Source organism: Cnephaeus nilssonii, assembly GCF_951640355.1.
Source record: "Cnephaeus nilssonii genome assembly, chromosome: 4".
Classification (NCBI taxonomy): Eukaryota; Metazoa; Chordata; class Mammalia; order Chiroptera; family Vespertilionidae; genus Cnephaeus; species Cnephaeus nilssonii.
This window is the reverse complement of record NC_137075.1, coordinates 7,334,103-7,347,602: the sequence shown is the minus strand read 5'-3', so window position 1 is coordinate 7,347,602 and position 13,500 is coordinate 7,334,103. Positions and strand designations below refer to the sequence as shown.

Here is a 13,500-nt window from a genome sequence, read left to right as displayed (position 1 = left end):
CCTAACAATCCTCTGTGTGCCATCCTATTCATCCCTTTCTCTCCCCCTCCACCCTGGCAACCACTGATATATTTTTTTCTCCATAGTTATTTATTTATTTATTTATTTTTGCCTTTTCCATGTCATATGCCTTGAATCACACAGTATGTAGCCTTTTCGAATTGGCTTCTTTACGCATGTAAGCTCCTTCATGTCTTTTCATGGCTTGATAGTAATTTATTTTTAATGTTGAATAATCTTCTACTATCTGAAATTACCACAGTCTATTCATTCATTCAGCTACTGAAGGACATCTAGATTGCTTCCAAGTGTTGGCAGTTATGAAGTAAGCTACGATAAACATCCGTGTTCAGGTTTTCTGTGTTCAGATTAATACAAAAACACAATTGCTGAATTGTACGGTAAGAGCATGTTTTGTAAGAAACTGCCAAACTGTCTCTCAAAGTGGCTGTGCCATCTTGCATTCCCACCAGCAGTGAGTGAGAGTTCCTGTTATACATCCTCTCCAGCATTTGGTACTGTCAGTGTTTTGGATGTTAGATATTCCAATAGCTATGTAGTGGTGTCTCACTGTTGTTTTAATTTGTAATTCCCGAGTGACATATGATGTTCAGCACTTTTCATATCTTATGATCATCTGTATATATTCTTTGGTGAGGTGCTGTTAAGGTCTTTTGCCCATTTTTTAATAAGACAGCTTTTTGAAATCTAGTTTATATCCTAGTAGATTACAGGTATAAGAAAGAAGTAAGATGCCAGAAGGTTGCATGTGTGAGCTCTGGAGGCAGACTGGATTTGAATTCCCAGACCTGCCCCTTTCCAGCTGTGTGAATTGCCCCTCTGTGTTTCCATTTCTTTATCTATACAACTAGAAGTCTGTCGCACGAAGATTCGTGCAATAGACCTTCCTTCACCTGGCTGCTGGCACCAGTTTTCCGCCAGCACCAGTTTTCCTCTGGCTCCTGGGGCCCAGGCCTTGGCTCTGGCCACCCGCCAATCGGAGCACCTCCCGCTGGCGCGATCGGCCACCCCGAGTCCCACCACCCGTGCCTCCCGCTGGCCCCATCGGTCCCCTCTCAGCGGCCACCCCAAGTCCCGCTGCCCGCGCCTCCCACCGGCCCCATCGGTCCCTGCTCAGCGGCGCGGCGGCCGATTGCACTGGTGGGAGGCATGGACTCGCAAGTCCCCGCCACCTGTGCCTCCTGCCGGCCCCATCGGTCCCCGCTCAGCGGCCCGGCAGCCAATTGCGCCGGCGGGAGGAGCAGGTCCCCGCCTCCCGCTGGCGTGATCATGGGCGTAGCGGAGTGATGGTTAATTTGCATATTACCCTTTTATTATGTAGGATGGGAATAATAATCATAATAGCATCTGTCTCGGAGGGTTGTTATTGAGTTACACACAATAATACATGTCAACTACTTAGAACAGTGCTGATGTATGTGCACTCAGCATTCCATACAGATGAAGGAAGACTTGCTGTCTAAGATCTGCTCCATTACCAATATGCCATCAAGACTTACCAGTAGTAAATGCCTGCCAGTTATTGAGAGCCTTCTTCTAGGTTGGAATTTTAATTGTCACACCAAACTTCTGCGGTAGGCATTACTATCTCCATTTTATAACGGACCAGGACAGTTATCATGCTGGACAGCCAGGGAGGCAGCATCAGGTTTTGAGCTCAGGCCTATCTAACTCTGGAGCCTAGGTTCCTAATCACAGTTAAGATCCCTTATGCTATCAACTAAAATAAGCTTATCTGTTTCTGTCAATCTGACATATACTAGATGAACTATATGGCATTGCTGATATTTGACCATTTTTGCCCTACATTTTGTCTGGTTCATCCTAGTAGTGCAGGCTTTATCTTTTAGAGAGCAAGGGATGTAGAAAGGTTTGCTCAGGACTAGAGTTGGGCTGCATGGCTAGCAGCAGAACACTAACAAGAAGGATGCTACACCTGGGCTGGAGAGACCACACTGTTTACTTCCCCAGCTTTGCCAAAGGCAGTCTCTGTGGGTCCACTGGGCTGCAAACTGCAGCATGGGCAGGGCTCAGCCATTTGCAACTTGGGAAAACAAATTTCTTTACTACCTAAAATATTATGATTGCTGTGCTTTTAAAACTGACTCTGAGAGTAAGGACCGTCTTATTAGATATTTTATAAATAGTACTTGGCTCATTGTGAAAGCTTAATAGATGTTTTAGAATTAGAAAGAAAAGTCGCAAGAAAGCCTTTGTTTCTGGAAACAAAAGAGCTCTCTGGCTCTTGCTGGCCCCACTCCCCATTCTGAGGATACTCTGCAGACAGCTCAGAGGCTGGCAGAGCAGAGGAAGGAGCCTCCATCTCCCGGCACCCAGTCAGCCTGGGGCCTCCTCTCTTCTCCAGGGAATGGTAGTTCCACCATCCATCAATGGTAGTCACTTTAATTCCAAGTTGGATGAGGATAACAGAAAACTCTGCAAAACTAGTTCATAATTTCAACAAAAACCATTTCAATCCCGTCATCAGAAAAGTAGGCGCTTGGGTGATGGTTGAGCCTCCCAACTGGCTATTATGGCCAGAAAAGTACATCAAGTTTGATTTTGCTCTTGGGGGCTTAAGAATCTACTCAAGAAGACTTGGACTATGGCACAGAGGCAGGTAGAGAAGGATATGCTGTCACTCCAGTGTTAAATGATGTACACAGATGACAAATTCAAAGATCACTGAGGTCTCTCCCAGAGGAATGTATTGTAGCTGAAGCTTAGGAAGAATAGGAGGAAGAGCATGAGAGTGGGAAAAGGAAGATGAGGTGGGACAAAAGAGTTATGCTGGGGAGGGGCAAGGGTGGAGGAAGAATAGGGGACATGCGACAGGCATGCATGCTATGGAGAGCTTTGAAATCCTCCAGGGTGAGAAGGCCACCTGTGTTTGTATTGCATGGACAGCTCTCAAAGCACACTTGCATAGCTCATCTCCTTGGACTCACAGGAACCGTCTGCGGTCTGGAGTTACCTTCACTCAGAGAAGGCGACATAGGCTGCGGGACTCGTCCGCAGTCACACAACTTTCAAGAGGCAGAATCTGAATGCAAACCCATGTCCAAACCCCACATGCTTTGCTCTAAGACTCACTACTTAAAGATCACACAATTCCCTTTCCCCCTGAGGAATCTAGTAATAATAACAGTAATGCTTCATGCTTACTATCTTTCATCTGTCTACTCTTAGGAAATTATCACATGTCAATGACTCAGATGCAACTTGAGTATTAGAGATTTTCTCTTTTTAAAGAGCCAGATCTAAATTATAGGTGAGTGACAGAAAAACACAAACGTTGTATTGTGACAGACAACTACTTCCTAGCAGTTGGTAGCATCCATAAGAAGGCAGAGGGGGTCACCACTAGGAGGAGCTGAATGAAGTAATCATAACAATACAGCGATGATTAGAGGAAGAACATTCCTGTACTCTTGGACTTGAGCCATGCTTCAATTAACAGCCATAGAAGTATATTAACCTTGTGACCCTAGGACTTGTTCAGAAGTGAGTTCTTTCTCCACGCTCTCTGCCTCTGTGGGTGACTAGTTTCATCCCTTAATATCCAATGTGAAATGAAATATATTAAACAGTAACCAAATCACTAACACCAGAGGTGATGCCAAGTGCTTAGAATTACCCAAACAGCTGAATTAGAGCTGCTATTCCCATTTTTCCAGCTTCCAGCCCAGGAAAATGACCCTTCTGGGGATGAGGCTTAGGTGTCAGCTGTCAGCTCAACTTGGAGAGCTCGGCCTTTCCAGGTCTGCCAGCTCAGTGGCTTTCTGGGATAGTGGCTTCCAGGGGCTCCCTTTCAGCTGCTCTCTTTTTGTGTAATCAGTTGTTCTCTAGGGTTTACCACCTCCTGACAGGACTTTCCAGCTGCTTCAAAAAGGAGCCCCCTCACATTTTCTTCTCATTCCATTTTCCTGAGGAGTCATATCTACCTACTAATCACGGCAAAATCATTCTTATGAAGACACTAATAAGTTTAAGAGGCAAAGAAATCCCCTTAGATGTCACTAAATGCCCACTGCTCCAAAATACAGCTGTGTCTCATGTGTATCTTCCCTCATTTTCCATCATCACTGAAAATCTGATGGGGTAGGAGCTTTGTTTCACTCTGCACAGCTGCCACTCTGTGACACACGTCAAAGGAGGGGCAATTCCACCCACAACTCCCAGGTGCACAGTAAGCGGTCTTCAAGGCCTCTTTGTATTGGATAGTACAGGTTTTTGCTGTTGTTTTTAAATATTTTTATTGATTTAAAAGAGGAAGAAAGAGGGAGAAAGAGATAGAAACATCAATGATGAGAGAGAATCATTGATTGGCTGCCTCCTGCATGCCCCACACTGGGGATTGAGCCCACAACCTGGTATGTGCCCTGACCAGGAATCAAACAGTGACTTTTTGGTTCATAGGTCAATGCTCAACCACTGAGCCACAATGGCCAGGCTGGATAGCACAGTTTGAGTAGGTAGTTGTGTCTAATGAGATTCATTCTTCATTTGTTAACACTCCCTGCAAGATGGATTTTCATTTAACAGAATTATAATTCCATAATACTCCATTTTAATTATGGCCAGTGGCAGTTGGTACCCCAGTTCACAGCCATTAACTTTTTGTTAAGGATATGCAATTGACATATATTTATTTCCCACTCAAAGATGCGGGGGGGCACAGTATTTAATTGACTTGCACTTGTCTGACTTAAACACAGTAACAAGGGCCCAGCTTTCATGATGTTACCATTTGCTACTTCCCAGGTCTTGAGAGACTCCCGCCCCGGTATTGTAAAACCCCATTGAAACTCATGGAGCCTGATCTTCTGACTTCATTCCTAATACTTGGCATAAATAGTCCCCTTAGACTTGCATCACAAGTCCTTTGGAATAAAATCAGACCACAGGAAAATACTTAGAAGTAGAAAGAACATAAAGAAACTTCATTCATTCTTTTGTTCATTCAATAAACTCAGACAATTAATAATAAAGAATCAAATGTGTATATTGTCAGAGGGTGACAATAAATTCAGAAAAGGGAATAAAGAGTGTTGGGCTGAGGGTAGAGTTTGCTATTTTATGTTGCTTGGTCAGAATGATCAACTGAAAGGATGATATTGAGGGGCACTCTGAAGGAGAAGGAGAAATGTGTGAGTCCTGGGTGATATTTGGACAAAGAGTGTTCTGGACAAAAAGACAACGACCAGAGTCCTAGGACAGAAGCATGCTCATCATGTTTGGGAAAGAGAAAAGAGGCCACCATGTTGGAGTCATGTGAAAAAAAGGGTGACTTAATAGATGAGGTCAAAGAGATAGCAAGGTCTAAATAACAGATTGTGGCCAGCATGAGAAGGAGCTATGGCTTGAGCTGCATGAGAAACCAACAGGGTATTCGGCAGAAGAAAGACATGCCATAATCACATTTCAACAGGCTCACCTTTCTGCTGTGTTGCAAATAGACTACCGGGACAAAGGCAGAAGCAGGGAGACCAGTCAAGAGTTGTATTAATCAGCTAAGGCTGCCATTATAAAGTATTATAGACTGGGTGGCTTAACTAACAGACATTTTCTTTCTCACAATCCTGTAGGCTAGACATACAAGATCAAGGTGTTGGAAGGTTGGTTCCTTCTGAGGCCTCTCTCATTGCCTTGAAGATAGTCATCTTCTCTGTGTGTCTCCATGTGGCCTTTCTTTTGTGTGTGCACATTCCTGGTATCCTCTTCTTATAAGGATACTAGTTATGTTGAATTATTACCTCATTTAACTGAATTTAACCTTCTCTTTAAAGGCACTATCTCCAAATATAGTCACACAGGGATTAGAACTTCAACATATACATTTTGGGAAGATACAATTCCATGCATAATATAATATGAAGTGACTGAAATAATGCCAACAAAAGATGACCATGCTTGGACCACAACCATACTAGTGGAGATGGTGAGAAGAAGCTGAGTCAGGCTCTTTATCTGAAGGATGAGTTAGACAAAACCATGCTTGTACCCATTTGTTTTTATTTAAATACTAGAGGCCTAGTGCACAAATTCGTGCATGGGTGGGTCTGGCTGGCCGGCCCCGATTGGGGCTGATCAGGACCAGGCCAGTGGGGAGGGCTGTGGGACGTCGGATGGCCAACCCCGACCCCTATCAGGGGCGATAGGGGTCGGGGTTGGCCGGGGGGAGGGGCTGCAGGTGGTTGGCCAGCCGGCCCCACCCCTGATCGGGGCCGGGCTGGCCAGGGGGAGGCCCACGGGAGTTCGTCAAAGCAACTGGTCATTCCAGTCATTCTGGTCATTCTGGCGTTCTGGTTACTTGGCTTTTATATCCTACCTAATAATAGACAAATATGCAAATTGACTGTACCTTCGCTATGCCCGCGATTGGCCAGGAGGCGCGGGGGGTCGGGACTCGGGGTGGCCGGGGTGGCCGATTGGGCCGGCGGGGACGCTGAGCTCGCATCGCCAGTGGCGGCTCGAGCTCAGCGTCTGCACCATGGCTGTGCTGCATAGAAGGGGCCTCTGGGGCAACGAGCTCACGTCCCACCGTGGACCATCAAAAGCGGGGGAGCTGGGTGCCTGTCTACTCAGGCACCAGGCCTTTCAGAAGCCTCCGGCGGGGCGGAGGCTTCTGAAAGGCCTGGTGCACCAGCAGACAGGCACCCAGCTCCCCCGTGATCGAAAGCGAAAGCGTGTAGGGGACCCTACATGTGCATAATTCAATCATGCACTGGGCCTCTAGTATATAGATATATTTTTATTGATTTTAAAGAGAAAGGGAGAGGGAGAGAGGGATAGAAACATCAATAATGAGAGTCATTGATAGCTGCCTCCTGCATGCCCCGCACTGGGCATTGAGCCCAGGGTACAACCCGTTCATGTACTCTGACCCGAAATCAAACTAGCAACCTCTTGGTGCATGGGTTGACAGTCACCACTCAGTCACACCCACTGGGCTATACCTGTTTTCATGGTCATCAAGAATGAGTAGAAGACATTAAACTGTAAACACTGCAAAGAGGATAGAGAAAGGGTTAGGGGGATGGTTATTTCTCTTAGAATTGCTCTGGTTTTTAGTTTCTTAGAATAAGACTATAGTTTTTGAAATGCTAAACACAGACACTTTTAACAGTTAATTTATATAAATTTCATTTAATTCCAAAAAATTAGAGAAGAAAGGCTACTTTCAAACTCATTTTATGAGACCAGCATCACCTTGATATGAAAGTCAAATACACTACAAGAAAACTACAGACCAATATTTTTAATGAATATAGATGCAAAAATCCTCAACAAAATACTAGCAAACAAAATTCAATAGCATATTAAAAGGATTATACACCATCACCAAAAGGAATTCATCCTGTAATGCAAGGATGGTTCAACATATAAAAATCAATCAGTGTGCTACACCACATAAACATAATGAAGGGAAAGAAAACATGATTGTCTATTGATGCAAAACAAGCCTTTGACAAAATTCAACACATTTATATGATAGAAACACTCAATAAAAGGAAACTACCTCAACATAATAAAGGCCATTTATGAAAAGTCAGCAGGAAATATCATAGTCAGTGGTATTTAGGAAAAATTTATCCAACGAGGTGAAAGACTTATATACTGAAAACTACAAAATGTTGCTGAAAGAAATGTAGAAAGAAAAAAATAAATGAAAAGACATCCTATCTTCATGGATTGAAAAACTTATTATTGTTAAGATGTCAATAGTACCTGAAGCAGCATATAGATTTGATGCAATCAAAATCCCAATGTCATTTTTTTTGCAGAAATAGAAAAATCCGCACTAAAATTCAAACTCAAAGAATCCCGAAAAGCCAAAACAATCTTGAAAAAGAACAAAGTTGGAGGACTCATACTTCCTGATTTCAAACTTATTTCAAAGCTACAATAATTAAAACAGTGTAGCACTGGCATTAAGACAGACATATAGACCAATGGAATAAAAGAGAGAGCCCAGAATAAACCCTTGTATGTATTGTCTAATAACTTTTTATAAGGGTGCCAAGACCATTCCATGGGGGGAAGGAGAATCTTTTCAACAAATGGTATTGGGAAAAGTAGATGTCCACATGCAAAAGAATGAAGTTGAACCTTTAGCTTACACCACAAAAATTAACTCAAAGTGGATCAAAGACCTTAACCTAAGACCTAAAGCTATGAAACTCTTTGAAGAAAACCTAGGGGGAGCTACTTCATGACAGTGGATTTGGCAATGATGGCAAGTTTTATGTTATGTGTATTTTACCACAGTTGAAAAAGTCGATTAAAATATTATATTAAAAACAAAGGTAAAAAGTATTCAAAATTGATCACTTCCTAATAATTTTACTACATTTTATTATTGTCTATGCTCTCAGGGCTATTTATATTTCTTGTATTCATGTGGTGGAAATGATATACAGGATGGAGCAAAAGTAGATTTACATTGTGAGTACACACAACAGTTTATTCTTGTATTATTATTTATGAATTATTATATTATTTTCCACTAGAGGCCTGGTGCACGAAATTGTGCACTTGGGGGGTGGTCCCTCAGCTTGGACTGCACCCTCTCACAGTCTGGGAGCCCTCAGGGAGGCTCCCAGCACTGCTGCTGCGCTAGCCAGCCATGAGCCCAGCTTCTGGCTGAGTGGCGCTCCCCCTGTGGGAGCACACTGACCACCAGGGGACAGCTTCTGCATTGAGCATCTGCCCCCTGGTGGTCAGTGCGTATCATAGCGACCAGTCATTCTGCTGTTCAGTAGATTTGCATATTAGCCTTTTATTATATAGGATAATGTGTTATTATGGGCAAAGCCTCTAATTCAATTTTTTTTTAGGTAGTTAAAAGGAGGGGCAGAATTTTCAATTGAGCCTGAAGCTAAAATTGCCCTTAGCTCAAAAATCTGCATACCACTGAGACACATCTTGGTGAGGCTCATTCTGAACCCCCACACTTTTCTATTATGTGTATAAGTATTGGGAACCATCTTATCTCTTTAGTGAAAGGAACCTTTTGTTATGTTACAATGACTAACTTTATCTCATGAGTTGTGTTTTGGCTTCAAGCCTGTATCCAGTATTCATGCAGCAACTTCAGCTCTTCTGTTCAATATTTACCTGGCATATCTTTTATTTTATTTTCTCTAAATCTTTCTAGATTTTTATGTATTAGGTAGGAATAGCCCATGGACACAGACAATAGTCTGGTGAAGGCCTGGAAGGGGCAGGTGCAGGGTGGAGGAGATCAATGGGGAAATAAAAAAAAACTAAAACAAAGGGACATCTGTAATACTTTCAACAATAAAGATACATTTAAAATAAAGGAAAATATCATAGTTGAAAAGAGTTTTATGTGAAATAATATAAGTAATTGCTCTACACTGCACTTTATATTCTCAACTCCTCTCAAAGTGATATTAATTGACCCTATGTTCACTTAATGTTAATTGACCCTATGTTCATTGACTGCAAGACTGACTTCCACCACGCTGACCCAGCACTGACTGCTACAGGGGCTGCGATCAGACCCTGCTTTTCTCTCCTGGCCTCTGTCCAGGCCTGATGACAGCCCCCTCGGCAGTCAGTGCTGGGTCGCTGAGGTGCCCACAGAGGGGCAGTCAGTGCTGGGTCGCCACAGCAACCCAGCAATGACTGCAGGACTGACTTCCACCACACCAACCCAGCACTGACTGCCACGGGGGCTGTGATCAGACCCTGCTCTTCTCTCCCAGCCTCTGTCTGGGCCTGATCACAGCCCCCTCGGTAGTCAGTGCTGGGTTGCATCACGGCCATGGAGACCCCGCATGCCTGACTTCTGGTGTTCAGTTGAGCCTGAGGTCATTTTGGACGTTTCAAATCCTGGCTCTTTATATATATAGATAAGAACAACAATAAACCTACTTTTGTCCCACCCTGTATATTGGTATACTACTGCACATTTTTTCTCAGCTCCATGTTCAGTGAAATGACATGGTATCTTGAAATCAACCATAGTAAGAGTATTTTCAACTTGGAAACTACAGGGCTTGATTTGACTTATTGTTTTGTTGGTTATTTAGAGACTTAAGAAAATTATAGGGAAAAAACTGTCACATTGTCAAAAGCACAGAAAATTGAGGTAATACTTTTTCAGTTTTCAAAAACTATTATTCAATTGAGCAAATAAATCACTCATATCATTGATGAACTGAATGAGTGGGACTCCAACATACATCTTTATTGTTTCATTTTCATGTTATCTGTTAACTGAAAGAAAATGCAACCAACCTTCATAATGGAACCATATTTGTTCATTAGTTTTAACATTAGGTTGTTCACAGAGACAAGAATTTAACAAAAATCAATAATGCCATTCTGTCCAATTAATTCGCTATATGCAATTTACAATTAAAATCATGAGTATAGCTGTAGCTGGTTTGACTCAATGAATAGAGTGTCAGCCTATGGACTGAAGGGTCCTGGTTAAATTCCGGTCAAGGGCTCAGTCCCCAGTGGGGGGTGTGCAGGAGGCAGTAGATGAATAATTCTCATCATTGATGTTTCTATCTCTCTCTTCCTCTCTGAAATCAATAAAAATATAAATGAATGAATGAATGAATAAACGAACGAACGAACAAACAAATAAATAGATAAAATCGTAAGTAGGAGGCCCGGGCGAGGACAATCCGGTGGCATGCTATGGCAAGGGGGTCCAGCAAGGCCGGGGGCGGGGGGGGCTGGAAGCCCAGTTGGAAGAGCGTGGCCAGCCGACCCCAAACACAGGTTCTCGCCTAGTCTGGGGAGACGGCGGTCTTGCTTCAGAGAGGAGCTGGTGAAGTGGGGAAACGGCACCTCGCAAGGGGGAAGAAAAGAAGTTAAGAACAGGTCATCAGCCTCGGACCTCAGGTGGCTGAAGGAGAAAATGTATTTGGGGTCTGCCACATCTTTGCATCCTTCAATGACACTTTTGTCCATGTCACTGATTTTTCTGGCCAGGAAACCATCTGCTGTGTGCCTGGCGGGATGAAGGGAAAGGCTGACCTCGACGAGTCCTCTCCATACACTGCCATGTTGGCTGCTCAGGGTGTGGCCCAGAGGTGCAAGGAGCTGGGCATCACTGCTCTTCACATCAAACTCTGGGCCACAGGAGGAAATAGGACCAAGACCCCTGGTCCAGGGGCCCAGTCAGCTGTAAGAGCCCTTGCCTGCTTGGGAATGAAGATCGGACGGATTGAGGATGTCACCTTCTTCCCTTCCAACAGCACCCGCATGAAGGGGGGTTGATGTCTGTGAACAGGACTCCTCAAATTACTGTTTTCTGTTAGTAAATTGCCTTTGTGTCAGCTAAAAAAATAAAATCATAAGTATTGCTAAAGTTGTATATATTATTATTATTGTTATTTGTAAATTATGTGTTACATATCCTTTATATCAGTAAAGTTTATAATTAAATCTTTACATATACATTTTTTTCCAGAGAGCTGATTACTAGACATTTACCAGCACTCCCTGATCACACCAGTGCTGTGTTGTGAAGTGGGATTGGATCTAATACTGACCCATCAGCCTTTCAATGGGGTCTGTCTTCTCTCTCTGAGATTCAGAGACTACTATTCTATAGAAAATATGAATAATTATGGTCACAAATGTGGCTGCATTTTCTGGTGTTGAGAGACACCAAACTTCCTGGCTACTGTATCCTAAATCACCTTTCTCCATTACCTTCTCCTACACCATTCAAATTAATGTTCCTCTAGCTCAAATGGAACTAACATGATGATGGTATCCCCAGCACTTCTGCCAGAAGCAGGGAAGGACAGTGCTGTGACCCCATGGCTGGTAGACTTACCCACTCATCATAAACCAGGCAGGAAACATGGTCATGCCTATTTAAACAACTCAGTTTGCTACATTTCTGAATACAAGCCCCACATCACCATTCCCTTCATTAACCTTTCCCCCCCTTCATAGTGTTCATCCTTTTCTGTTTACTTTATTGTCTATTTTCTCCTCACTAAAATGTAAGTTCTATAAGGGCAGTAACATATACTCTCTTTACTTCCAGGCAATCTCCAGTGCCTAGAAAGTGCCTGGTACTCAACAAATAGGCACTCAGTAATCATTGTCCCTGTAGAAAGTAAAGCTTGAAGTTCATCAACTCTAGTGTCCCACTCCTCACTGAGCATACACTCTGATGGAGCACGAATGCCTATATTTTTTTTGCATCTGAACACAGCACACACACTGATGAGAGTGAGAACCAGCTTGCTGGGAACTACTCAGAGATGCTTGTCTAGCCCTTGCAAGCCTACGTTGGGGCCACGGGAAAAGGTGCTGAGCTGGGCAGGTTCAAAGGCATCATCCTCTGCAGGAAGATTCTCGTTGCAGAGAGCACTTTGGTTGCAAAACGCTTTATAAAATGGTTTTTGAAGAAAGGATACTGGGATTTTAGAACTCAACCGTGGTCCTTTGGGCACTATGTATCAAAACCAAGGCTCTTCCCTATTTGTTTTCCTGTGTGTGGTTTCAAGTCAGCAGATCCGTTTCATCATTGCCATTCAAGAAAGTGCCATTGGTCAGAAGAGCAATCATCTCTTTTTTTCTTGCTATTGAGCCCATTGAGCACATACCCTGCTAGTGTGCAAATGCCAAATAATATTGACCATATTTATTTCTACACTTGGAATCCAACAACTAGACATAATTATAGTGAGCAGTTTTTGAAAATATGTGGGCGCCAAATAATTAAATTTTATATATAAAAATCCTGAAGAAAAGAAAGATGTTGAATTTCTAAATTTATTTATAGCAGATTAAAGGGGAAATCGACATGTTATTATAGTAGCTAAAAACAGCCCATGGGATTTATTAGGCAGTCATAAAGCCCTTGAACTTGAGCCAAAGCAATTGTACATAAGCCACCCCTGTTCATCTGCCTTCAGGACCTAGGATGTATTTCCTTCAAGCTGAAGAATATTACAATGACACTTTTAATAGCAAACAGATGAGCAGTTGAATCCTACTCAAACTGAACTATTACTAGTAACTACTAGAATCTTTTAAACAGTGAATTACATCACAATAACAATAGCTCTTCTAGAAATTTGCCAATTTGTTTTAGATTTTAGAGGCCATATGCAAAATTAAGCAAGAAAATTATCCTTAGGGAGACCCGCCACAGCCATAAGGTCTTTCTAGGAGTCTCTCCCCAGCATTCTGTTTGTCTCCCCGTTTCAGCACTTCACATGGGAACAAAAGTGCCTACGCCTTCCCCATTCCCCACCAGAAAACAGGTGCTCTCTGCTTCTCCAGGTGACAGCTAGCAAATGTGATCTCTGAATATAAACTAACAAAAATTGCATTTTGATATTCTCCTCCTAAGGCCACACCGTAGTGTTTTAAAGGCACCTGCTCCAGAGTGACTAAGAAACCCAAGGAAAGCTCTTTGATAGTAGAATTCTTCACACTTGGTTGACCTGTAGAGATTGGAGACTCTAG

General features: G+C 43.0%; 1 pseudogene across 1 annotated transcript in view; it reads left to right on the top strand.

Annotated features, from left to right (window-relative positions):
- Window positions 1-11,286, top strand: part of LOC307097596 (small ribosomal subunit protein uS11-like) — a 57,743-nt pseudogene extending 46,457 nt beyond the window's left edge. The window contains exon 2 of the transcript in view: window positions 10,841-11,286. The product of the transcript in view is annotated as a small ribosomal subunit protein uS11-like (transcript). The remainder of the gene's footprint in view (window positions 1-10,840) is intronic.
- Window positions 11,287-13,500: the final 2,214 nt, after the last annotated feature.